Source organism: Emys orbicularis, chromosome 12 (assembly GCF_028017835.1).
Source record: "Emys orbicularis isolate rEmyOrb1 chromosome 12, rEmyOrb1.hap1, whole genome shotgun sequence".
Lineage (NCBI taxonomy): Eukaryota > Metazoa > Chordata > Testudines > Emydidae > Emys > Emys orbicularis.
In genome coordinates this window covers 8,380,661-8,403,869 of record NC_088694.1, presented here as the reverse complement: position 1 = coordinate 8,403,869, position 23,209 = coordinate 8,380,661, and the positions used below count along the sequence as shown (strand labels likewise).

General features: G+C 42.8%; 1 protein-coding gene across 3 annotated transcripts in view; it reads left to right on the top strand.

Annotated features, from left to right (window-relative positions):
* The first annotated feature begins 3,720 nt into the window (after positions 1 to 3,720).
* The window catches only part of OSBPL2 (oxysterol binding protein like 2), a 58,250-nt gene continuing 38,761 nt past the window's right edge, over positions 3,721 to 23,209 (top strand). For 2 of the 3 annotated variants that reach the window (XM_065413908.1, XM_065413910.1), the window contains exons 1-4: positions 3,721 to 3,796; positions 5,377 to 5,514; positions 8,024 to 8,126; positions 22,669 to 22,752. The gene's annotated coding sequence lies outside the window, so the exon portion shown is untranslated. The remainder of the gene's footprint in view (positions 3,797 to 5,376; positions 5,515 to 8,023; positions 8,127 to 22,668; positions 22,753 to 23,209) is intronic. The other variant, XM_065413909.1, reaches the window with a different exon arrangement.

Here is a 23,209-nt window from a genome sequence, read left to right as displayed (position 1 = left end):
ATGGTGCAGTGGTTTAAAAAAAAAAGTGGGCAAACTAACCAAAAGTAAACTCCATAATTCCCAGATCAGAAGTGGGTAATCTTTTTACCTGCATTTCCCCTCAACTACACTACTGCAATTAACCTCTATTGACTTTAGTCTCCAAAAAGGCAGGATCAGATAAGGGATTGAATTAATCCCTGGTTGGACCCTATTGACTTCGGTGAAGATGAATTTGGTCCAAGGTCCAATGATAACTTACCATGTGGCAGTATTCTTCTCGGCTAAAGTCCAGACATTCCTATTAATTCTAAATCAGACACTCCTGCTGTCAAGTTTGCCAAATAAAAAATGAATAGAATATAAAGTATCATCCATGGTCAGCAAATAAATTAGAAGGCACTGTGGTGGCATGCCAGTGGTACCTTATAGCCTCTCCAGACTGCAACAGAAAACAGGTCACCTGATATCTATTCAGTAGAGAAGTGAACTAGACAGCATGTGCAGGAAGGAAGAGGATTGCGCAGCTGGGCAGGGCAGCATGAGTCTGTGGTCTAAGTCTAGCTGTTATTGACATCGGTGGGAGTTAGGTGCCTAAATACCTTTGGGGATCTGGTCCTTCAGTTCCTATGCGCTGATACTGTTTGGAAACAGAGGGATTGTTAATATGGCTTAATGCGGGAGGGACAATCTATGTTACCCAGCGCATTCAGCCCAGATTCTGTGGGATGCTATGCACCTGCAGTTCTCATGGACATGAAGGGGAGATGCAGGTGCTTGGTCCTTCCCTGGATTTGCCTCATTGTTTGCTATAACACTCCAGGCCATCAGGCAATTCCAAAGGAGCTAGGGGTGTAATTCCCAACTTGAGGCAATATACCCACACTAACTCTGATTGAGTATAGGGAGACTATATTTCCCAAAGGGAAAATGGGGCACTGCGTGGGGCTGGCCCAAGGCCCCCTCCCCACCCCAGGGTTGGCCCTGGCTGCTCGCCTGCCCCCCTCACCCCCCCCAAGCTGGCACCGGCCGCTCACTCAAACCCTGCGGGCCCCCGGTGCCAGGCTGTCACCGACCGCTCAAACCCTGCTGGAACCCAGCCTACCCCCTCTCCCCCAGCACTGCGTCCCCCCGTGCGGGGCTGGCATCTCTGCACGTTCCTCTGACCACACTACACCCCACTTTTTTGACAAAAGGAGGCATTTGTCCCGTTTGCTCTTGACAACTGATCAAATTGGCAAGAACAAATGGGGCAAATGCCTCCTTTTGCCAAAAAAGTCAGGACTGCCGGGACAGGGCTTAAAAAAGGGATTGTCCTGGCCAAAACAGGACCTATGATCACCCTAGTATAATAGCGTGTAGCTGCAGCATCCTCAGTGGCGGGAGGGGCTAGCAGCCCGGAGGCCGTCCCTAGTGCCTTGGATGGGCTATGGCAGGGATCTCAAATTTGAATCACCATTAGGGCCACATGAGGACTAGTACATTGGCCCGAGGGCAGCATCGACACCTTTTCATATAAAGATACAAAAGCCCTCCCTGCCCCCACCCCCTCTCCAGTCCTTCCATGAGGTTCCAGCCCCCACCCTGCCCCCATTCCAACCCCTTCCTCAAAGTCCCCACCCCTATTCCAACCCCTTCTCCAAATCCCCACCCTGCCCCGCCTCTTCTCTACCTCCTCCCCGCTGGAAAGCCCCAAGCATGGTCAAACAGCTGTTTGGAGGTGGGAAGTGCCTGGAGGCAGGCAGAGGAGCGGGGACGTGGCACGTTGTGGGGAGGGGAGCTTGGCGGGCCGCAGGAAATAAGCCCATGGGCTGCATGTTTGAGACCCCTGGGCTATGTATTCAGGGTGTCTAGCCCCTCCCATGGCTTGGCTACACTCTCTGTTTATTGCCCTGGCTCAATCAGACCTAGTGTCAGTATGTCTCCTCAAGCTGGCACTGACATCCCCAGCTCGCAATGTAGATCTACCCTCTGTGTAAGGAAAGACTGTACTTGCACTGGGTACCGCTGCAGAGCAGGGGAGGGAAGTGCCACAGGTGGAGAATGCTGCAGAGTAATTGCAGGCAGCAGCTGGAGGAGCACCTACCGGATAAGTGGAAATGTCTTTGGCTTGCTTAGCTCTCCCAGCTGAAAAGAATGTCTGGCTGGCAGGTGCTAAAGTTTGCCCACACAGGTCACGCTCAAAGCTGCCATGCTTGCAAATAAGGCTTGATTGTGAGCATAACTTGTCTCAGAATTTATCAAAACTGGTGACAGAAGATCACTATCTGTTTGCTGTAACGTGCCACATGTTTAGGCACATTAAAGGTAGGTCATTGGGTTAAGCTGTGGATTTCTTGCTCTTTCCCCCTTTCACTCACTTATATTGTTGCAGTTCAGGTTTTGTGAATCTGCTGTAGTAAGAGACTGTTGCCTGACTGGATTTAATCACTAGTGTAGTTGTCTGCTCTTCAGGACAAAGACATTATCTGTTTGGCACAGTTAAGGTACCATATAGCTCTGTGTACAGTTACGGTGCTATATAAAGCAATGTTGCTCAGTGTTGTGATTTTTATTGCAAGTCATGTGATATTTGGGGTTTTCCTTAGATGCTGGATTTATGAAATGCACGAGAATTTCTGCTTTCCTTTTGAAAAAAACCTAAGTTTCTAGCCCTAATGGGAGTGGAGAAAAGCTTGAAAATATGAAGTCAAGTGCACCTTAAGGGCTCAGAAATCAGAAGGCAAATAAAATGAACCTAATACGTATTATTTTTAAGAAATCTCATGATTATTAAGTCAAATGTGTGTTGTTTTTTTTGAGTGCTGACATGATTTTGAATGTTAGGGGTTGGCAATACTCGATACAGTCCCAATTACTTAAAGAACAGGAGTAGTTCTTTTGAAGTGAGTTATCTGCACAAAGTTAAGCACAGGCATAAGGGATGGCAATATTAGGGCCTGAAGAGACAAACAATATAAAAACCTGTGGGTATATGTGCATGTATATCTAAAACAGGAAATATGATATATACAAGAATGTACAATACTGTATGTACATAAGTATATATTTGGAAGAATATATAACAAAGGTAAGAATATACAGTATATGCAGTTTGAGCATTTAGCACCAGTAAGAAAGTTAGAATGTTATACTGAATACTTGTAAGTGGGTAACACAAGAATATATCTAATAATGAAATATGCAGGTTTTATGTAATATACATTCTTGTATTTGTATACATTTGATACATGAAAGACATAATACACAAAGTGTCATAGTATGCAATTAGGCAAGAGATTTAATATATGCAAAATATTATACAGTGTATCCAAATACATGGAGTATGCAAAACTAGACAAAGTTCATAAGCAACACACACATTGAAAGCAGGGTATATAATACATGCCAGATGCCACTATGTGCAAAGTGTAGTAAAGATAATAGATGCAGTGACATGTGAATTTGCAGCACTAGATGTAAAATGTACATCAGTGCAATATAAGCAGCCTTACATTTAATAGTGTTTCTCTTCCTACAAGCGTAGCCGTAGCAACCAAGCTTAGGCCAGCTTTCTCCTCCCTTATTTGCATAGACACGCCCTCCTGGAACGCCATTGGCCAGCAGGCTCACCAGTGATGGTCGGGCCTCTGCGTCCGGGGCTTGGCATCAAATTAGCATGTGCCCCGCCCCGCCGGCACTGATTAGGCAGTTTGGGGTTGCCATAGCCTCGCCCGGCTTTCCCGTTGGCAGTCTGGGCTGTCAGTCGGCGAACGCTGGGGGCCGCACTTCCGCCTTGGTGTCAGCGGGTCTGGGCCCGGGGCTGTTGCGGGACCAGGTGAGATAAGGCGCCCGCGGCCTGCGCCCTGGCGGGACCACCGCAGCCGGGGCTGCCGCCGGGGCCCAGGTGGGACCCCGGGGAGCGGCGGGGGAGGGGGAGGTAACTAAGGCTCCCCCGCCCGGGAAAAATAGGCCCCGCTCTGGGCTCCTTCAGCCCGGGGCAGAGACCCTCCGCCGTCCGGCCCCTCGCCCCGCCGCCTGGGGGGGGACCCCAGACCTGGGGTGGGGAAGGGAGATGCCCAAACTTGGAGGGTAGCCCTCCAAACGGAGACACCCTCTCCCTGAGGGGTTAATGGGGGAGAAGCCCCGGATCAGACCTGCTACCCTGGGAGGGGGACCCCCAGACTGGGACCCCTACCCTGGTGGGGAGCCCCTTTAGCACCCCCAGCATGCGGGGGAGGAGGCACTGATTAGTCAGTTTGGGTGAGGCCACTTTCTGTTGCAGGCAAAGGGGTAGAAAAGATCCTGAAAGGTAGGTCGAGGGCTGAGGGGAAAGAGCAAGGTGCACTCCCTGGGGAGCTTATCAGTCACGCAGGAGAAATGGAGCTAGTCTGCATGCTCCGGTATGATGGGTCACTGCTTTCCCTTCCCTGGCAGAAGGGGCTTCGTATAGCTGCCTATTGGTTGGTGTCTTAGGGCTACATATATAATAAGGCGGTAAAGCTGAACAAATTACATTAGATCTAAATCGAATGGCTAGATCCTTTTGCCCCTAATTTACATTGCAGAGATGCACTGAGTTTTACCACCATATGGGGCAATGTGTTTCATTACAAATTCTTCTTTAAACTGGAAGGCTTCTAATCTGGAGGAGTTGGAAACAAGAACTGGCAGAAGGTGCTGAAGAACCTTTTATAAGGAGAACAGCTGACATCCTATGTCTAGTCAGAACAGAGCTCCATTCCTGTGTGACTTAGGCCAGGTCTACACTACCGCGGTAGTTCGACGGCTGGCAATCGAAGTTCCGGGTTCGATTTATCGCGTCTGGTCTGGACGCGATAAATCGATCCCGGAAGCGCTCGCTGTCGACTGCGGTACTCCAGCTCGGCGAGAGGAGTACCGCGGAGTCGACGGGGAGCCTGCCTGCCGCGTGTGGACCGCGTCTGAACCGCGGTAAGTTCGAACTAAGGTATGTCGACTTCAGCTACGTTATTCACATAGCTGAAGTTGCATACCTTAGTTCGAATTTGGGGGTTAGTGTAGACCAGGCCTTAGGGAAGGAAAGTAAGGCAGGGAAAAGAGTCTGCTATGCTCCTAAAATATGCAGAAGTGGAGCTTGGTTTCAGCATGATTCAGGAGCATCGGGGTGCAGATTGCCTCCTGCTTGAAGTTGTCTTCCCCCAACTGCCACTCCCAGCCCTTGTCAGTACATACCCCTTGATTCGCTATTCTTCCAGCTGTCCCCAGAATCCCCCTCTTGCAGAGCTTCTGAAAAGTAGCAGGCAACCTGGAAAATTGTGGAAAAAGGCCGTTTTTATATTTCACAGAGGTTTGTGTGGCATGTTAATAAAAAAGTAAAGTATGTGGCCATTTGTCTAACATAGGTTTTAATCTTATTTATACTGTCTATTCATTTAGCTTGTGAACTCCTTGAGGGTATGGTCTGTCTTCCTGCAACACTTACGGGCCAGAACTTGAAAACTGCATGCCTAGAAGCACATGGTTTTGTGTGTGCCTGTGTCAGTCTTGCAGCTCCACCAATGAATATCTGCAAATGTACGTACAATGCTAATCGATATTTACCTTCCACCCTTATCAGTTTTCTTGATTAAAACATGTTTTGTTTAAACCTTCAAGTAGCAGAAGTGAAAGGGACATTGATTTGCAGTGTATTTAGGATCAGAGTATCACTGTTTCATCTTTTTCCCCATCTGTCTTGCTCAGACATGTCTCCCTTTCTTCAGCATTGTCTACACCCCCAAGGAAAATGTTTCAGGGATACTGATTGCATGAATGGCTGTTTCTTTTACTGGTCCTTGCAAAGGTTGAGCACATCTACACTGTGGCATTCACATTGACACCTGGGGGCAGCCACATGCATCACATCTTACAACTGTTCTGGGACACCTGAAACTCCACAGTGCGCTTTCTGGAAGCAGGAGTTTTTGGCAACTTCCAAATTTGAGGCATTGTGAGGCAGGGATAGTGATGGGAGAACTGGTTGAAGTAGCACTGAAGCACAAGGCATTATAAGCTGTTGTTTCTTACAGTGCCTTTTCATTTAGTGTAGACAGAGCTTTCCTCAAAATAATTATTCACTCAAGTTGTGTGAGTGACTCTTTTTGTAATGGTCTAATAGGAAATGTGTTAACCTTTGTATCTTCTTGTTCACTTAAAAGCAAAATAAAGTTTTATAGCACCTGAATTTTAAATGAAGGTGTGCTGAACATAATGGACAGTGAATCTGGGAATCTGTCCGGAATCTGTCCGGAATCTGGGAAGACTAATGAGTTGTTCTCTGGGCTGTACAGTGAGAGAGTTGAGCAGAAACTGACATGTAGCTGCCTTCTGACTCTTGAGGGAAGTTTCAGGGAAGCTGCCCATCAGCACACCTCAATTGACTTAACTTCAAAAGGCAATCTGATGATGAATTCTGAAAAGGAAATATTGAAACAGCTGCTCTCAATACATATGGCATGTATTTCATGAAGCAGAAAACATGCTCTTTTTCCAAAATTAATTCCTTGGACATGCCAATGCAATTTCATAAACAGGTCACAGAAGTTAAAGGCACAAAAAGCTAGTTAGATTACAGATTCCATCCCTGGGAATAGTTGAAGAACAGTCGTTATTCTGGAGTAATTTACTGTAGATTGGACTCCTAAAATAGGTGAAGGATGAGAGACTTGAGACTGATCCAAAAGCTTAATTGTGTGCATTACTGGCTACATAAATGTACTTGGTTTAATTGTTGTAGCCATTCGGGGTCACTTTCATTGTTGGATATTTATACTTGTTTTCTTAGTTTCATACTTAAGAACAATTACCATGTTCTCAGAAGCTTTCCACAGCAGTTAAAAATAATTTCTTACCTTAGCTGGCAGCTTTTATAAATAAAACTTAATGCTACTTGCATGTGTCTCTTTTTTTCAAATGAATGTAACTATGTGTACTTCATACTCCTCAAGCTAAATAGAAAATAAGCTTCCCAATATCTTTCATTCAGTGTCTCAAAGCACACCCAGCAATCTTTTTGGCCTTAAGATACTGTATAGTATTTAAATAGTTTTGCACAGATATAAATGTATTCCATACAGATAACTGCTTGAAACCAGGATTTGCACATAAGTACTCTGAAGTTTTAAGTGAATAACTCATTTGCATTTGTCTTGTAAGGCAATTTGCCCTTGAACATTCTAGTGTTACATCAAACTCCTTGTTATTTAAAACTTCCTCTTACACGTCAGCATTCTTTTCCTGAAGTTCAATCGATATTGATTTTGTCACCTGATTTATTAAAATACCTCTTGAAAAGAATTTTCTGCTCTAGATACTTAGACACGATAGTGTCACAGATTCTTAGTATGTTTGTTTACAATTCTTGTCATATTCTCTGCAAAATAACTAGTATGTGTGATCTGCATTCTGTATTTTTGCATGAAGTATTAATATTTTTCCAAAACATGCGGTAAGTATACTTAGAAATCTGCCTTACGTTTGTAATTCAGAACAGTCACGATTTTTTTCTAAATTAAATGGGCTGATGACAAGCTTGTCACAGGAACTTCCTCATCTGGATGAAAGAAATGTGGATTGTGAGCAATGAGAGAATTGGCAAATTTGCTTGTAGACAGAGTTTATTGGAAGATGCCGTATTTTAAATACTTTCCAGAGCATAATGTAAAAGAATTGATTGTATAAAATCCTACAAACATATCTTGTTTAAAATCTTCTGGCATGTATTGCTGTGGATTCTGCAGTGTAGGATATTGCCCTCAACCTTCACCCTTTTAAATAATTCACTTCCAGAAAGAGAGTGTGAGGACAGAATAGTTTTTCTCTGTATTCTAAAAGACTCAACATAGCAAATTGTATTAAGACACTAAACAATTAGAATGTGTCAAATGGGATTTAATCTTGGTCTCAGATATGCTTTTAAAAATACACGGTGAGCCAGCTGTACAAAACAAATGTCTTAATTTTCAGGATTAATCAGGTATAAGAATAAACTGAGCCTGTTTTTTAAATTTGTTTAATCATACTTTTATTTTCCCTTTTATTTTAGAAAACAAATACCTGGCCTTGGCAAATTCTGCAAAGTATTTCAATATATTTCACTGTGTACAAGCATTTCATTTGATCACCTGTTATAAATACTCCAGTAGGAGGTAAGATCACTAGGAATTCTAAAGTTGTCTAAAAATCTTATGGTGTTAATAAGCTTATTTTTTGTCCCAGTTTTTCAGCGGGTAGAAGACCACTTTCACCCACAAAATGTACATGAGTTTGAGTACCTCGATTTTGTTGTTGTTGTGTTTGCAGATACAGCAGTCGCATGCACATGTGGCTAACGGTGCATGCAGTTGCAGAAATGGGCGTGCACTTCTGAATTTGGCCCTTTCCATCTTATCATTATCAATATTGTAAATCTGGGAATCCAGGTTTCAGATGTTAGATATCTTTGATGGTAATTGTGTTGTTAATTCAGCAGTGTTGGTAAAGATATATGTATTGAAAGGAGAGTTTTGTTTTGAACAATGTGGTTTTCCTAGAAATTTTCAGAAACCAAGTGTTGCTAAACAATTGTTTATAGTAAAACAAGAATGTTGTCTACTGTACTTCTAGAGTTACGAACGAAACTACAATACATTCGTTAGTGACTGAGGGCTATTGACACTGTTGCAAAGTGGACTAACAGTAAGAGGAACAGCTTTTTTTGTTAACATTTTATTAGAAATAGATATCCTAGGTCAAGAAGTTAAACTTTCTTAATACTTAAATTCTTGAAGACCACAAACGTGTTAGACTGATTCCCGTTTATGTAAACATCTGTGCTATGAATATTGCTTTTGAAGAGATGGCACCATAGTAGAAACTCTGATTTTACTAATTTTCAGTAAGTTCTCATCATGAAGCCCTAAGTAAGTAGTCTGTAGGACTGTTTGCATGTGTTAGTGCTGCACAATTGGGTTCTGTCCCAGTAATTGCTGATGTATATAAAAGCATGGTTGTTTACTGGTAGCACTTTGCACTATGTTGATAAGTCGCTAGGGCTACAACAGCTGACTTTTTTGTTTTGTTTCGTGGCTATTTTCATGACGCTTCAAGATTAGGTCTCCATGGAAATGGCTGATAGTGGGGTACCTTGTACAGAACAAATGTATGATTGGATATGTATGAAGAGAATTGATGAGCAGTGGCATTATGCTTGATAAGATGCTTCTGAGTGCTGATGCCTATAAACTAAACCTGTAACTACTCTTTACTGTTCTGTGTTTTCTGCCTTGCTGTTATATACAGTAACTGATCCTGTAATCCTTAAATTTTAATGGTCATGTAATGGCGTTGGTCATAAAATGTTAAGTATGATTAGGCATGGTGCCATGTTAGCAAAATATGTGAGCAAATGGGTATGTTGCTTTTCTCTTTTACATGCTAGAGTAAGTGGTATTCAAAACCATCCCGCGGATTATTTGCCTGTTGCTAAGAGCTCAGGATTCTTGTGGGCTTACAGTGTGGTGCTTACGTACTGCAGCAAAATGGGTGGGTAGTCCTGCTATTATACCTCATGTACCAATTGCTTAGTGCTGTTCTGCTTAGGCTAAAAGATCTAGTATTCTTTTTTTTTTTAATTTGTCCTCTATAAGCAAATTGTCCCCAAAATGGTCATTATGAAAATAAAGTTCTTTTTTTTTTTTTTTTTTTTTTTTTTTTAAAAGACGTCATTATTATGATTCTTTCTTAGGGAGTTTTAGCTGACACGGAGGAGTGGGTTGGCAAACTTGGAGGGTTTTTTTGTACATTTTGGTGCATTTAAAAATACTGTGGTGTTGTGTGTTTTTAAAAAAAATCTTAAAGGAGGGACTCAGTAGCATGTGAGATTAGTAAAGGTATATAAATCTAGGGCAGGTTGGCGTTGAGACTGAACTGCCCTCTCACATCAGATATGGTCTCTGCAAGTCAGTGTTGAATCACACTGATGACATTACGAGTGAGTTGGTGAAACTTTCAATAACACTGACTGCTTTATGTTACTTGCTTCCATCTCTGTTTACAACAATCCAGCATCATTCACAGTCAGCGAATTAATTCTATATCTGTTTTTTTAAACAACTATTTGGGGGGAAAAGACAATGTTCAGGGCTCATTTCAGACTGTAGGATAATATTCTAGTTAAGGATACGATCCATGGAAGTCACGGATTCAGTGACTTTACCAGACCTCCGTGATTTCTTCAGCTTCGGCTTTCACCAGCTGCGGCCGGGGCTCTGCTGCTCCCCGGCGGTGAGGCTCAGACTGTCATTCCTCCGTGCCTCTCTTCTCCCCCCCCCCCCCCCCCATGGGGCTCCAGCTGTCATTCTCTCCCCCCCCCCCCCCCCGTTATTTTTAGTAAAAGTCAGACAGGTCACGGCTTGTCCGTGACTTTTAGTAAAAGAAACTGAGACAAAATATTAACCTTAATTATAGCCATACTTTTGAACAGATCTTCTGGCATTTAAATCCCCTGGTGAGGTGGGAATGGGAGGAAGGCATTGTATAACAATGCCAGCAGCATTTCTAGTGTTTCCGAGAGAGTCTCTCTATGAAGGGGAAGGATAGTATAAATGCTTTTATAAGTAAGGCAGTCAGACAAGAGCTAGCACTAGACCATGCAAAGCCTTCAAGATAAAGATCATGTACTCTGTTCATTGCTTTATAAGGAACAAATGAACATTTCTTGCTGTAAAAGATATGTGGGGAGTAATTTGGCTGTGGATTTGTGAACTAAATACAGACATTGCAAGATTTTCCTAGGTATTTACCTTCAACCAAAGACTTGCATGATTTGCGACAGGATGAAACAAATTTAAATTTCAAGTTTTGTCAGTAGAACTGGAAGAAAAGATATCAAATTAAGGTTCACTACTGCCATACTAGGGAAATTCTTTATTAATATGACCTGCAAGTGGCTCAAAGATAACGCCACATGTATAGACACTAGGCTTGTTCTAATGGAATTTACTAGCCAACTCTCATTGTACTACTAACCCATTAGCAACCATTTTCCCCCAAAGGGTAATGAACAAGATAATTTCCTCTAGGAACCAATAAGGGACCATGAATTTTACAATTTAGTGAAGAAATGTGAGGTGTTTTTTTTACAGAATCAGTAATGATGGATTGGTTTATCTGTCTCATTGCTATAAGTGTAACATTGTATACCTTGAAAATAGTGTTCACTAGGGGCTTTGTGAATATAAAAAACAAAGTAACATCATGGGCTTTAACACTTATTGGGGAGGGCAGTACAACACTAGATTATTTCTCAAGGGAAACCCATAGGGTAAGGTTAAAGTTAGCATAATCCCAAAACAGTATGGCTTCAGGTGGACTCAGATGACAAAGGAGTAAATGTGAATGTAAGGTTCAAAAGCAACAGGGCAGCAATGTTCTCTGATGAAATATTACTGAAGGTCTGCATACCTAGGAGAGGAAAAATTGATCATCATCTTTTGTATGGAAATAGCAACATTTACAAGTCGATAGAAAGATTTGAAATCCATTGGAGGGCTTCAGGGGATGCAGAAGTGCACCTTTGCTATACCTCCTGGAAATGAAAAGGTTGGGCAATGTGTTTTATGGTTTGGAGGTCTCTGCTTTTGCACTGTGGCGAATCCTTGATTCTCCATTTGTGCATCAAGTGCATGCATCTTCCATGTAACATCCTAACATGGTTGATGGTTGTCCGCTGTTTTTGGTGGTGCAAGAAACCAGGCAGTTCGACAGTGGGATCATCTATGAGGTGCTTGTTTACATCAGAGCCTGCCCATAGCATCTGCCAGGTGTCTTCTGGGTTGAAGTTAGATACAGAAGAGCTTCTCCAGCTGCTCAGAATGGTTGGCGGGACTTAAGATGAGTGTGAGACGGGTGAACAAGTTTATTGTGGAGTGGGAGCTTTTGGTTAGCAAGAACTTTCTTGCGCTTATGCAGCGTAGCCATCTCTCACTGCATGGTTGGAGGAAGGATGTTTGCAAGGAGAATTTGGTAATGTGTGTGTTTGTAGATATATTTGGCTGATGTGTTGTACGCCAAACTTGCAGAGATGTATTAGCAGTGTCACCGCCACCCACCACATCAAGCATTCTAGAAATGAGGAGATTGTGACCTAAATTATCAGTTTAATAACACACTCCATTTGTATGGCACTCAAAAATGAAGGGCCTGGAGTACCTAATCAAAAATCATAACAAATCAGGTTGAAGATTAGATTTTATAATAGAAATAAATGCAGCCTTCAGAAAAGATTAAAAAATGGCAGAGGGCCAAAATTTCAGCTGGGCTTCACCCAAACCTTTTTCCCCCCCCCCCTTCTGCAGCATACATAGAAAACACACAGAAGCACTTTGCCTTGCTCTCCATGTTGGACTTGCCTGTTGAGGGAGTTTAATTTCTCCAGTGCAGATTTTGGTTGAGAATGTTGTTGTAGTCAGACTTTGAGAGGAAACAAGTCTAACTTGCTGAAGAATTCCTCTTGTAGTGTTTCACTAGATATCTGTATTGCTGTTTTCTGGTTGAAAGAATAGTGAGAGCATGATGATAGCAGCAGGTATTGAAATACACCTTATAGCGGGGTGGCTACCCCGCTCCTGCCTGAGGGGTTTAAAACAGCCCTGGCAGAGGGCTGGGGCAAAGGGAAAAGCTACTGGGCTGATTGGGGAAGTAGCCACAGCTGGGCCACGCCCCAATCAGGCCCCAGCTGGCCCTTCCTGTATAAGGAGGCTCGGAGCCAGGAGCCCAAGCAGTCTCTCTCTGCCTTCAGAGAGAGAAGGGCCTGGCTGCAGGGAACTAGAGCAGAGTACCTGGGTGGAGCAGGGCTGGGGAAAGGCTGAGGAGCTGGGGAGCTCCAGCCTGGATAGCCCCAGGCTGCGGCCTAGTAGTAGGCCAAGGGGTACTGGGGGTTGCAGAAGGCAGCCCAGGGCTAGGCCAAGGCAGCAGGTCCAACCCCCCCTTGCCAGTGATGAGTGGCCTATACTGCAGTCTGCCCCAGGGAGAGGGGGCTAGTTGGTGACTGGCAGTGGCCTAGTGCTGAGGCAAGGTGGGGATAGTGGGTGGGGGTTTCCCCAGGGAGGGGAGACCTAGTGTGTGGGTACTGCCCTTTGCTCTGGGTGCTGCCCCCTGGCACCGGGGTCCTGGGAGGGACACGGGGGCCGAGAAGGAGAGAACGAGTCGGATCACCAGCCTGCAGAGGGCGCTCCAGAGGCTGGTGAGCTAATTCCCTGGACGACCAGCAGGAGGCGCCGCAGGGGTGAGTCCGGACCTCTTACATACCTCTACCCCGATATAATGCAACCCGATATAATGCAGTAAAGCAGTGCTCCGGGGGGGCGGGGCTGCGCACTCCGGCGGATCAAAGCAAGTTCGATATAACACGGTTTCACCTATAACGCGGTAAGATTTTTTTGGCTCCCGAGGACCGCGTTATATCGGGGTAGAGGTGTAGTCCGTTTTAATCGGTGAACTTGTAATGCTGTTTTAGACCTGTTGTTGATAGTCAACTGATTTATGAAATTAGGTTAAGATTAATAGTTATTGAAGCTTTCATTTAGAGATGAAAACACTAGGTTTTGGCACTTTCAGGAGAGCTGTAAGAAACAGACATGAACATTTATTTCTGTTCCTTGAAATACAACTGGTATGCTTTGGTTGAAGTGGAATCTGCAGGAATTTGAACCCCGGCTGTCTTTCCAGGAATCCTGTTGTCTGACTCCTATTCTTCGTTCTCCTGGTAGCCTTTATATGAGCATGAAAAGTGTCCCTTGCAGTTGCACTTTATAAATATGGGTTGTCAGTTTGTGGTGGAAAAACTGCTTTTTAAGAGCAGTGTAACTCTTATGGCGTGTTTAGGCTGGCCAACGCTGTGTGGAACTTTAAAGCCTGACCAAACTATTTCTGTTAAATTATCAGTTTGTTACTATGGTGGCTTTTTGCTGCATTAACAAAGGGAGAAAGAAGTTTAAAAACAGCACATCTTTCCAGAGGTCACATGATTTTAGTAATAACGGACATAGTATTTATACGAAATAATCAGCCTTAACAGAACCTTTTCCATTGGCCTTTGTGATTAAAAAGCAATTAAGTGAGGTTTTGTCCCCATCTCTTTTCTTTGTTTGCAAGCATTCGTTTTCTGGGTTTATTAGCCTTCTTTATTACCTTGTCTTAAACATTACCATGATATCATTGGGCTAGCAAGACCTCTCCAGGTCTTTCAGGAAGGTTAATGAAAATGCCAGTAAAATAATTCCTTTATGACATTTCAATTTATCCTTGCACTTGTGTTAAACATAAACGACTCGAAGATTTGACAAGGTAAAGGAACCATTTGTGCTTGTTTCATTTAAATTAAGAGGGTTAAAAGCAGCTTTTTCTTCTGCTTAGTAAAATTTCAAAGCTGTATTAAGTCAATGCTCAGTTGTGAACTTTTGAAGGAACCATAACGTTTTGTTCAGAGTTACAAACATTTCAAAGTTACGAACAACCTCCATTCCCGAGGTGTTCGTAACTCTGAGGTCCTACTGTACAGCCCAACAAAGCTGGAATCTGTGTCTTTAAAATGAAGAATACAGATTCTTAAACATAGTTGGGTGCTGTAGCAATTTGCTAGTTTTCCAGCACTTGTGTATAATGCAAGGCTTCAACTTTTAAGTTCCTCAGGCAAAGGACACAACAGATATAGTCAGTCAACCAAATTTCAAAAGTCATCTTGGTGAGCTACATTCCATTCAAATTAGCTATGGCTACTCCTGCTGTCAGTACTGACATTTCCATAGACACATAAATTACTCCTTTTTAACAACAAACTTGTTTTGGTTAACTATTCTGCTTTTCTTGGAGACATTCTTTCAAATTGCTTTTAAGGCTTTTTTGTAGATTCTTTTATAGATGCTGAGTATGTCAGGAACTTAAAGTACAAAGGGGGGAAAAGTTTATATCCTGTTATAAATTTGTTAGTCTCTAAGGTGCCACAAGTACTCCTGTTCTTTTTGCGGATACAGACTAACACGGCTGCTACTCTGAAACCTATCCTGTACTGTTAGAGATAAAGGTTTTGTTTTTTTTTCTCTAGGATTTACAATTAGGGCCCTACTAAATTCACCATCCATTCTGGTCAATTTCATGGCAATAGGATTTTAAAATGAGTCGATTTCACATTTTCAGGTGTTTACATCTGAAATTCCAAGGTGGTGTAACCGTGGGGGTCATGACTTGTTCTTCCCCGGCACGGCCCCTCATGGGGAGATCAGACATCTCCAGGTACCTCCCAGGGCTTCAGGAAGCTCCGTGGCTGGGCAGCAGCCCTGGAGCTTCCTGCAGCTGGAGGAGGTTGCCGGAGCTATTTGCTGACATCAGATTTAGGAATATTGGGCTACATTCCAGGTACTGGATGGAACTCTCATGCCCATTCCCTCCAAACGTGACCCCATCTGCCCTCTCCAGTCCACCGTGTCCCAGTCCTGTCTCTCTTCCCCACTCGTGGCTCCTTGTCCCATCCTGTTCTCATCACCTAGCCAGTCCCATTTTCCATTCCTCATGCTTTTCTTATCCCATTCCCAATCTTTTAGCCCAGCAAGTCCTAGTCTCTCCCCTCCAAACTCTCTGTCCCAGTCTACCTCCACTGAGGCTCCTTGTCTCTAGTTGTCTTGTCCAGCCAGTTTCAGTTCCCTCCCTTGCTGGCTACTCATCTGATCTCTTTTTCTCCACCCTGGCCTCCGGTTGCTAAACCCCGCTCACATTCCCTCTCCCAACTGGCTCCTAGTCCCATGTCACTGTTGTCTCCCCTACACTGGCTCCTTGTCCCAGTCTCTTTGCCCAGCTGGCCCCACTTTTTCCCCTTGCACTCTGAATCTTCATCAAATCTATCTCCCCTCACTTCGTCTCCCTTGCCCCACTGGTTCTTGGTCCAAGTCTGGACTGCTTCCAGAGCTCTTCATCCTGTGATGATGTGTGTATGTAGACCCTTGAGCCAGCATGTACTGTGTCTGAAACAGTGCAAATCAGATACTTTGCAATAAACTACAGGTCATATTTGCACAGTACTAAATTGGCAATATTTTATCATAATTAAATTAAGTGTGTGGGGCGGGGAAATGGTCTATAGAGATCAAGAAGAGACAACTTTTGATCTGTGGTGATGAGAGAGCTGTTTTCTTCTACATATTCTTGAAAAGAGACACTCTTAAAATATTCTTTTGCTCTGTACAAGAATTAGGCGTTTGAAGGCAACGTGTCTTCAGTCGCCAGATCATCTGATATCCATTGCTGTGCAGTACTTAACTCTTTCTCTTTGGCATTAGTCATAACCTGATGACTGATAGCTGTGATAAAACTTTCTTTATCATACACCATTTATCATAGGCGCTTAAGTGCCACTGTGGTGAATGTGGTATAAATACTTACAGGGCCGCCCAGAAGGGGGGGGGGGGAGACAAGTGGAGCAATTTGCCCCGGGACCCTCAGGGGCCCCCGCGAGCCCTGTCCGAGAATCGGGCTAGACGCGCCTTTTTAATTTTTACTCACCCGGCGGCGGTCTGGGTCTGCGGCGGGGGGCCTTTCAGTCACTCCAGGTCTTTGGCGGCATTTCGGCGGCGGGGGGCCCTTCAGTCGCTCCAGGTCTTCGGCGGCGGGTCCTTCAGCGCTGCCAAAGATGCGGAGCGAGTGAAGGACCCGCCGCTGCAGACTCGGAGCGCCGCCCGGTGAGTACAAGCGCCGCAGCGGGTGGTGCCTTTTTTTTTTCATGTCCACTCCCCTGCTTGGCCCCAGGCCCTCTGAATCCTCTGGGCGGCCCTGAATACTTAGATTCTAGGTTGACCCTGGCCTACTGGTAATATTCTGCACTGGGGCTGGGAAGATGGTCATAGAGGTAAACTGATTTTTCAAGAAATGGGAACTGCCAGGAAGGCCTATGGCATTTTGATACAAATGACCTCTAAAGAAAATGATCTACCCAAATTACTTGGCTGCTTGCTTCCAATTCAAACAGGAAACATGAGAAATTGGAAAGAGCTTGGAGAGGCTTTAGCTCTGTTGACTTGTGCTGAGCTATTTGCTGCACTAGACGGTCTATAAGGTGGTCAGAATGGCATATGTTTGGCAGACTTTGGCATAAACCACAGGCAGCTTCATCCAAATATTTTATCCATCAGTCAGCAATTCTAAGGGTATGTCTTCAGTACCTGCCGGATTAGCGGGCAGCGATCGATCTAGCGGGGATCGATTTATCGTGTCTAGTCTAGACGCGATAAATCGACCCCATAGTGCTCTCCTGTCAACTCCTGTACTCCAGCACGGTGAGAGGCGCAGGCAGAGTGGACGGGGGAGCGGCAGCAGTCTACTCACCGCAGTGAAGACACCACTGTAAGTTGAACTAAGTACGTTGACTTCAGCTACGTTATTCACGTAGCTGAAGTTGCGTAACTTAAATCGATTTCTCCCCCTCCCCGCCCCGTGTAGACCAGGGCTAAGAGAACTTGTAGCTGGCCAAATGAAGATCGACGTGCATTGGAGAGGAATGATAAAGTAGCATTCTTATTACAATAGCAATGTATGCCTAGGCCTAAGGGCGGGGGGAGACTTTTTCCTCTAAAGTGTCCTCTGGCTGATGTCAACCCCCCCTGTAGTAAGGGTTAGATAAAGGGCTGATGTCTTGACCAGTTGGGGATGCAAGTGTCTTTAATTAGTGACACTTAAAGCATGGACCGTGGTGTTAAGTCAACTCCTGTGGCTCTGTTCTGTGTGGTTCCTTTTTTCACTTTATAGTGTTAAATCAGATATCCCCTCTTTTTAAACCTTAGCATCTTTCCCAGTTTTATTTCAAGTGATTTTTTTTTTGTAGCCTTCTTGGACTGCTGACTTAAGGAACAAATGGTCTTCCCTTGACGTTGATCATGCCTAATTATTTTAGGGCAAAGTGGCATTTTGCACTGTTTCCCTTTTTTATAAGGTAGCCTTCTAATTCCACCTCAGTCAGGAGGTTGTGTTTACTTGTCTTTGTTTAGATCTTTCCTTGAAAAGAATAGTTGCATCAGTTTCATAAACGATGTTTCACATTTAAAATAGCTTTGTGTATTAATTTGATTTTAAAATATTCCAGCTGTATAGACAGGTTTCAGAGTGGTAGCCATGTGAGTCTGTATCAGCAAAAACAACGAGGAGTCCTTGTGGCACCTTAGAGACTAACAAATTTATTTGGGCATAAGCTTTTGTGGGCTAGAACCCACTTCATCAGATGCATGGAGTGGAAAATACAGGAGCAGGTATAAATACATGAAAAGATGTGAGTTGCCTTATCAAGTGTGAGGTCAGTCTAATGAGAATTCAATTGACAGCAGGATACCAAGGGAGGAAAAATAACTTTTGAAGTGGTAATGAGAGTGGCCCATTTGTTAGTCTCTAAGGTGCCACAAGGACTCCTCGTTGTTCCAGCTGTATAGAGAATCTTACAATGAGCACCAGGATGTAAACGTTCAAAGCACTCATGGAGTCATAGTAGTTAAACTCCCACTGGTGTATTTATTAATTTAAAAGGGGAATTATACAGCTAAAATGTGTGCAACACTTGAAAAATCCCCCCCCCCATGCTGATTTCCTGTTTCCGCTAGAGATCACTTATGTAGATCTTCAGTTAGACTTTTACATGGAGTCCACTTGTGTGAGTACCAGTACTTGGTGTCCACAAACTCTGCCTGCACTTTGCAGATGCAAATACCTGTTAAATGTTAATGCTTGCATGCGCCTCTAAATAGTTTGATACCTGCATACATGCAGTTGTTAGCATTTGCTCCCCTGGAATGCATTGGCCCAGTTGGCTGTGTGAGTGCTAATGCGAACACATATGTAGAAGTGTTTGCAAGTGCAAGGTTTATGTGCAAGCATGTACAGGAACAATTGTGTGGAAATCAGGTCCCATATACCTTCATGAAAGGCACACTAGATATTGCAGCATATTTTTAGGGTTTTAACTTGGCTGTAAAGTGAGATTAATTTTAACACTCTTGGGTAAGAGAGGTGGAAAATGGCAATTTGTTCTATGAAGAATTAAATATTCAGTAAGTTTCAGTAACAAATAATGAAATATAAGACATGTTGGGGGAAACTATTCAGTGTGTGGACACTTGGTAGAAGTGTTGACAGTTCTGTTTAGACTTTTTTTAGCTAACTTTTTTACATCTATGAAGTACAAAATTAACTTCTTAAATATTGTGTTTCCGGCTTGTGGAGTGTCTTTAGGGGTTTTTTAGGTGTCTGTTTTCCTTATGTGATGTGCTCTACAAACAGGGCACCATGATTATGTTCTAACTCAAAAGGTTGAATAAGAAAAAAATACCTGTCTAGGATTTAATGTGACTTTTAAAACTTTTTTATTTTCTTTAAAAGTGGTTTGATCCTTATTTCTAAAAAGGAAAAAGTACATTAGCCAAACTTGGGATTAAATAAATGTGAAGCTATTCACTGGAAAAGGGTATTCACTGATCTTGCAACTTGTTTTGCATGGGCAGAGCCCTGCACTTCACTTATGCCAGTTGATTTCAGTGGTCTGGCCTCTTGGGACAAGTTGCAGTATTAGAAGAATCTAAAAAAGCAGTGCAATCTGCTAGATATTCATGCTTTGACTAAGAATTCAAGTAGTTGCTACTGGTAGAGTCGGGGAAAGAAACCCAGTGCCTTGAGTTTACCATGAAAAGGGGGAATTAGGAGACACAGTTATGGTAGTTCGAAAACCTGAAGATGAAATTAGAAAGCCAAGGAGCCAAGCCTCTTGTATGATTTGAGATAAATACATAATCGTCTAATGCACAGAGGAATATACAGACAGAATAACTAATGCATACAGTACCTATTGCTGCGTATTACTGTTTCTATCCTGCTGATTATAAACTATTTGCCATATCAAGTGTCTTAAGTAAAAAATAGGGAGGTTTTCTTATCCAGATACTTTGCCTTGTAGTGTTTAAAGAAACTAAATTAAAGCTGGAAGTCTCCTATTGTACAATAACAATAGTAAAAGTTGAGTACCATATTCAGATACTATTCGATTTTTCTTTTTGGTCTTTTGTTTTTGTAAACAAGCCTTTCAAAGGCTTTCCTTCCAGTCATATAGCTTATTCTACTGATGAGGTGTTTTTTTCTTTTTAAAACTTTCCTTCCTTACAGGGGATATGAAAGTATTAGTACCTGTAGTTTCTGTTGAGTAAATTTCTGCATGTGCCTTTTTGGCTTGAGTGGTGCTTTTGTGCAGTGCGTACTGCAACAAATTATTTGAAATGTCCATTCTATTGTGAACATTGCTACATGTTTAATGGCTTTACACTGCCTTGCCCAGAGGTACGTCCACAGGTACCTGGCTATGCTAAAGTGTACAAACTCCCAGATAAATTGCTGGAAATGCATTGGCATTTCAGTTGTGTACCTTGCTTTGATCATTGGGAGTCAGGTAGCTTAAACCCTGTATCAACCTTTAAAAATGTAATACTGAATGGAGTTTGTGACTACATGACTGGTGTTTGGAATTTGATTTCAGTCCCCTAAATGTTCTAATTTTTTAGTCACTTGGCACTAGAATTCTTATTTCAAGATTGGTGTTTGCATTACTAAACCGTGCTCTAGGGTAGTTTGATATTTGTGATACCTTGTTTAACCTGTTTGTAGTTGGTTTTACAACACCATCAAAGCACAAGGCTTATTTAAGTGGGACCAACACGGTAATCCTCTGATCAGAAGATACCGTAACATCCTGTAAACTTCTGGCAAACAGAGATGGAATCCATTCAATACTATGATGGTTTGTATGGGAGAGACCACATGACTGTCGCTAGCCTGGTCTTTTAAAAGTGACACAAGCATCAAATTATTCCCACTCTGATTTGGGAAATATGATACCATTGAGATGTTCTGAACAACTAGCCCATCACAATGTAATGAGGATAGGAACGAAGAGGAATTAAACCACAGATCATTTAAAAGCAGTAAGTGTCTAAGCTAAATTCACAAAGGTGCCGAAAGGCCAAAATTCCCTGCTGCATATGGGTTATCGAACCTTTCAATTGAAAGGCTCCCAAAGTGCTTTAGAGCTACTGTACATACTTATCATTCAGCCACCATTGGGAATGGACAGCAGCAATAAACTGAGTCACTGAACAACAGTGGGGGAGGGGAAATTATTAGCATATGATACTGGTGAAAACCCTACGTTTAAAACCTCTGTTTCTAAAGTGTCTGAACTCTTTTGTGAGGTTCCTCCAATCACCAGTTGCCAACCTGCTTAGCTTCAACTTTTGGCTCTGAATAGTTTTGGTTTTTGCAGCATTTAGCCTTGCACCAGATAAAGTCGGATTCCTGAAATAGAACAGGAAGCACATTCCAGCACTATATAGGTGTTTGTGATGTCATTGGCTGCTGCATGGGAAGCAGAACCCAGGATTTGGCTTTGGCAGGTAACCGAAGGGGGCAATGCCTTCCGAAAGGATTTGTAACTTCAGTCCAGCCATGGGTAGTTCTAGCTCAAACTTTTTTTTTTTTTTTTTTTTTTAAAATAACTTTATCAGCTTAACATTCCTCTTTTACCCTATTCTTGACCTGCTTCTCATTTGTGCTGATGTAATTCCGTTGACCTCAGTAGGGATTACCCTTCCTTTTACATGTTGTATCTGAATCAGAGGCTACATTTAACCTGCAAGCTGAAGCCACAGCACAGTCTTTGTTCTGAAAGATCATCATCTTTTGATTTTTTGAGAGAGTAACACTATATCAAACCATTAGTTTGGCCTTGTTGTCTTGTCTTATCTGTTTTCTATTTCAAAACTGACCAAACCACTTTTGTACATATCTGGGCTCCAGTTCACTTACTCATTATCAATCTGCATCCCAGAAATTTGTTTTCACCAGTTTATTAACCCCGACAACACATTTGACTGTTAATTCTGGCATCACAAAAATGAGACAGCTGGGAGCTGAGAACAGGAATTGGAATGGCTTCTTGTGTGACCCTGGAGAAGTTGCTTTAATCTTCTTTTGCTTTGTACAATCAAGATTAAACCTAAGGTTAAGACCCCGCAGAAGACTGTCAAGAGGGGAGCCTGGGCAGAACAATTCAAAATGTCCTAGAGTTCAGTGGATGGGAGAATGCAGTGGAGTAGCGAAACCAAAAACTTTCTTGCTACTTAAAAAAAAAAAAAAAAAAAAAAAAAAAGCTGTAGTTGGACAGCCCTGGAGGTTGAGATCCTATCTACTCAGAACAGGTAGAGCACAGGCTGTGCAAACTTGCATACACTGCTTTCTGTCAAAGTCTCAGCCTTTCCTAGAGAAACTGTTTCCTCTGTGGGATGTAGCTCACCCTTTGTTTCCATTCCATGCTTGGTTGTCAGTGAGGATTGTGATCTCAGTCTGGTTCTTGGTGGACAGTTGTCTAAATTTCTAATAATCGATTGCAAATAAATCCAGTGACCCCCAACTTCCAGTGACTATATCTCTGAACTGGATGCATACTTTTGACCTGGAGTTAAAAGGTGCTAAGGTATCTTGAGCTGTCCAGTCCTTTCCCACAACATTTTTGTATTTTTCTTTTGCAGCTCTTTTTATTGAAGTCTTTGTTTTTGGTTGCACAGCAGGAGAGCTTGCTGTACTTGAAAGTCCTGTATGAAGTGTAAGTGATGATCTCTCTATCTTGTTTTATTCCAGATAAACAGTAATTTCGTCTCAAGCTTGCAACTGAGGGATACTTCAGGCTTTCAACATTGTTAATACACAAGACTGCTTTTTAAAGTGAGTCTGCTTTTCATAAAGTGTTACATAAAACTTCAGTCCGTTACTTGAACAATGAGTGAAAACTGGTCCAACCTTTGCTCCTGCTTACGAATGCAACAAGATGGAAAAAAGTTTGATGGCTCACAATTTTTTTACACACTGACATTTATGTTGAAGTACACATCACTACAACTTCTATATTGGCTCTAAATAATAGAATTCTCCTTCTTGCCCCTTCAACAGAACACAAACTGGGAGTGGGTAAGGGAAGAGGTGGACGTGCCATGTTTTCATTGGGTAGAAGCCCTGTCTTGCACATGAAAATTAGCACAATTTATATGTACAACTGCATGCCATTTAAAACTGGCATATTATACCGTATGTTTGCTATCACTGTTCTAGATGCGCAGATTTTGTTTCTATGTAAAACAAGCACATACTTTTAACGTGTTTAGCACAATGACCTACAACTCTG